Genomic DNA, 4841 nt, shown 5'->3' on the forward strand with positions numbered 1-4841 from the left:
GATTTGTGATAGAAGAAGGTCAATTGACCAATGAACATAATAAGAAATTAAAAATCCCTTAGAGAAATATAAGTCAAAACAGCAGGCTGCTATTTCATCAGTGTTTGGGACAAGTAAGAAAGACTAAAATAATCCAGTGCTACAACACTTTTGGAAAAACTATTTATGTTTTTCCAAAAACAAAAAAAAAACCCTATGTTTTCCCAAAAACAAACAAAATCTGTGTTTTAGGTAGTATCCTAAAAGAATTAAATTATAATGTAAGGATCTATTTCTAAAGATGGTTATTCAATGTTTTTGAAGGCAGCACACTCAAAACAACCTCCACATCTTATTCATAGTTAGTGTCTGAATAAATGATAGTGGTGTATCTATACTAAAAATATGCTAAAAGAGTTAACGAGTCAATAAAGAGAGTGAATTAAGAATATATGAATTGACTTGTAGAGATACTGTAATATATTATTAAATAAACAAGTAAGTTAAAGAATTCTGTATATTATACAATGCCATGTATATTATACAATGCTTAACCCACTGAGCCACCCAGGCGCCCCAACAATACCATTTATTTATATGAGACAAATGTGTTTAGTTATTTGAGCAAAGAGAAAAAGTATAGGTGGATTCATAATGAAAAGTTATTTGTTTCTAGCTAAGGGAAGACAGTGGTTTATTAACTATTAAAAATACAACTGTTTCATTTATATCAATGAGCATTTATTACTTTATAATTTAATTACAAATTTGATAAAAATAAAGAGGGAGCAATGATAATTGAGGGTTTTGTCTCTAATTCAGAAAGGTTTCTGGTGCACTGGTTAGGCTTTCTTCTTTTTTTAAAACATCTTCCATGTTTCTTATATACCAAGCTGTGGGGCAGTAGGAACAACTTGTCTTATATGCAAGCAATAAGGATGTATATTGTGGAACATTTAAAAACAATAACTAAATCCACTAAAAGCCAGTTGACTTTTTATTATCACAGTGAGCTAGCAATTCTGAACAGATCAGTGGTAAAATGCTCCTCCCTTGCTACTGCGTGGCCACTCTCCACTCCAACTTCCGCCACCGCTCTACTCAGCAGCGGCTCTGGCAAACGTCCCAGGACCCAGTCTGATAACTGTGAGGAGAGAAGTCTTGAAACCATCTGTGCCAACAACAACAATGGACGCTTACACCCTTATCAGGCCCCCTGATCCCCACAACAATGGGCAGAACTATGGAGAGCTGGAAGCAGTGGCCTAGCTTCCCCAGGACATTCAGACAATGACCACGATAACTTATCCCTGACAGGGACACTCCTACACGAAGATTGTTGTGGGTCTGAAATGGTCACGAGACCCCAAGTGCTGGTCCGCACCGACTCCCAGACACAGACCGCATCAGGCTGCTCATGGCCAGAGTGGCCTCATAAGGCACCAAGTCGAACAGGAAGTTAAAGATTCAGAGAATTCCTCCTAGAGAAGAAATTAAAAATGTGATAAATACAAAGGGAAAACAACAAGCTATGAAAAGTAGCTTTACCAAAAAACTTTTTAATCCTGTTTAGTGCACACAGAGGAAAGGGAAAAAGTATTAAAGGCACATAAACCCAGGGCCTGAAATTTTGTCTGATGCAACTTCTATTCAGTAATGGGTCTGAATGTTGAGCTGGCCGTTGGCTTGTGCTGTGTAAGGAAAGGGGAAAAAAAATGCAAGTGATTCCTTTCTAGTAAGACTCGAGCATCACATACCTTTGCGTTTGGTTAAAGTAAATCCTTGGTGAGATGTTTGACTTGTCCTTGGGTGTGTTTACCGGCCTGTGTTTAGCTCTTTGTCTCAGAGGACTTATTTTCTGTTTTCCATGAGAATGGATCTATGGATCTCTCTCTTTTGCCATCGCACCTTGTTTACATGCTGTAGGTATTCTGGTCTTACCTGTGATTGCCTGCTGAGTCTGGCTGAGTGAGTCATAGATTTGTGCTGAAAGAATAAAGGGGAGAGTGGAAACAGGCCCTCGGGCCATTGGGTGTGCTGGAAGAAAAAGCGTGGTTGCTTTCTTAGAGAAATCTTCCATGATTTGTCTCAGTAGCACTTCTTCATTGAGCATTTAATGTGGTCGTAATAAAAGTGAAGCATTTTTAATGCTAATGAGAGGTTAGCTCTTAAGCTCAGATTCCAGAGAACACAGATCCCTGATAAATTGCACCCACGGCGAGGTGAGCTATGCAGCCCCACACTCTGTACAGAGGCCGTATAATATGAGTAGTTGTGGGTAATGCTTTAACCGGTTAGGTGCTAGCTCCTAAGACACCCTCTTAAGGCCAGCAGGCACTTCTGGGGCCCCATGTGGTGAGAAGAGAGGGAAAAGACAGCTCTCAAGAGCTTTGTGTTCAGAATACTTAAGCAGATGTTCTAGGTCTGTTAATGAAGAAGGGTCATGAGGAAGTGCGAAGAGCAGAGGGTAGTACTATCATTTAATTCAACACAAAATGGTCAGAATTGAAGGGACTGGCATCTTCCCTGGGCTTGCAATTAACAAAGGCTGTGGCATCCTGAGGAGACCTTGCAGAGCAGTGAACATCTCGAAGAAACAGGTTCCTGTTGAGTTGGTATGTTAGGAGGCAGAGAGGAGTCTCTGGTTTTAAGACTCTTGACTTCTGGAAGAGACTACATTTCACTGAGGTTTTAAGACTCTTGGCTCCAGAAGAGACTCCTTTTCCCGAGGGGGAAAGACGGTCACCTTCAGGAGGTGGGGATCCTGGTGATCGGAGCCAAAATGATGGGGAGGACTACCGACTGATGATCAGTAGACTTTATTTCTTACAATCACTTCTTTTATACTTTACATAAGATCTGGTTACAAACAGGATACAGATTTACATGCAGGACGTGACCTGTGCGTGAGATGTGAGCGAAGTGCAGGACGTGGGCTACGCGCAGGCCACCAAGTGTGACTCGTGAACAACAATGACGATCTCTTAGCTTTAAACGACAAGAGCAAGTTAAAGATTCTCCACACTTAGCAGATCCATCTAAAGGAGGACAGGAAAGCACTCCCGGGATCCTCCTGTGTTTATTTCGGGCATGGCCCAGGAAGACTCTCGCCCTCCATCACCTGGAGTTTTCTCACAGCCTCCAACAGGACCCCAGTCACACTGGCGAGGATCTGGGTTGTGTGTCAACAAAAGGCCAAAAGATTTTCAGTATTACAGTGGTCATTACAGCCACTTGGTTATGAATGAAAGGGCTTCGCAAGACAGGAAGACCTAGGAGGGACCAGATATCTCATCATTGTCCCAGATGTCATGAAGAGGCAGAACAGTAGCAAGAAACAGAAAGAAGCACACGCTTAACTTTCATGGATGTAACGGTGCTAGACCACTTGGGGTGCTGCCAGTATTGGCACAGAGAAGACCGAATGTGTGACTGGTGTGGCCTCTCCGGTCCAGCGTTCCTTTTAGAGGAGGATCTGTCCTACTGCGACTGGGACCATGCAGAGGATGAAGACTTGCATGAGTTTAGACACTGGGGGAAGAAGGATTATTTATTAAAGGAAGGTTGTTGATCTAAACCACAAGAAGACATCATCTGGCTAAGCTTAGTGAAAGGAAAGATGTGCCTGGTAAGTGGGATGTGACTTGGGTGTGAAAACACTGACTTAGGAGGAGATGAAGGAGTGTGAGTAGCAGTGGGGATGCTTACAATTTAACAACTATAATCTTACCAGGGGGAGCGGGAGGGTGATTCTGTAAGCATCAGAATCACTTCGGATTTGTCATCAAAATGTTTCTGTGATTTGTCTTTGCCTATTCACAGATAATTGTAAATTCTGGTTTTATAACACAAGTCATTTTGCATTTGCTTTTCCAAAATTTATTAAATTGGAATTTTTAAATCCCTTATATACAAAAAAAAAGTTTGTGTGGGTAACTGCTTTACTAACCTATCTCAAAAATGTCCACCATGTTTCAGCTGTAGACAATTCTTTCTCTAGTTCATTGTTCGCTGTCAACAGAGTGTGTGTATGAGTTTTAGGGATGGCAATTAATGAATTGCATTGTCCTTTTATTAAATCTACTTTCATCAAATAGAAACATAATTCCTAAAAAAGGAATACCCTCAAGAAAGTTTATAAAATCTTCAATTCTATCTTAAAAGCACAGCCAATGTCAGTAACCTCTTAGTTCATATTATTCCATAAGCAGATATTTCTCCTTTCTCATATTGTTAGACATAGTCTAAACATAAATAAGTTCAGCCATTTCAAAATTCAGTAACATAGTTTTCTAAGTGTTCTTAAATATGCATTAGCCTCTGTTGTGCAATTTATCAAATTAAGTAACTTCAATTGTATTCCAAATAACTTGAGTTTTATAAAGTACTATATGCATTCAATATACATATAAAAATTCCCAAACCAGCCGTTGTGAAATTTTGTATGATGTATATTTTATGCATATCTAATCTGAGAGTTCAAAAGGTAGAAAGAAATCCTTTTACTTCCATTTAGATGTGCCTGCCTTATAAAAGCTTTTGCATTACATGTGAAACTGATGAAAGAACAGATAAGTCAATAAACACTCAAATATGTTTTCTTCAAAATTAAGTAGTATCGTTTGTACAATAGTAAACCTTAACTGATAGAAAGCTCTTCTTAGAATATTAGTTTTCCATTTTCCTCCCAACAGTAAAACATGGTTGGAAAATAATTTCTTTTAATAAGCCAACTATGATAAAAAGAAAGAGGGGTGCCTCAGTGGCTTAGTCAGTTGGCCGTCTGCCTTCAGCTCAGGGTCCTGGGTCCTGGAATGGAGCCCTGTGTCAGGCTCCCTGCTCGGCGGGGGGAGCCTGCTTCT

General features: G+C 40.0%; 1 pseudogene; it reads left to right on the forward strand.

The window, feature by feature from the left end:
- Positions 1-917: 917 nt before the first annotated feature.
- Positions 918-1464, forward strand: LOC122890283 (annotated as a pseudogene).
- Positions 1465-4841: the final 3377 nt, after the last annotated feature.

This window comes from Neovison vison, chromosome 11 (genome assembly GCF_020171115.1).
Source record: "Neovison vison isolate M4711 chromosome 11, ASM_NN_V1, whole genome shotgun sequence".
Classification (NCBI taxonomy): Eukaryota; Metazoa; Chordata; class Mammalia; order Carnivora; family Mustelidae; genus Neogale; species Neogale vison.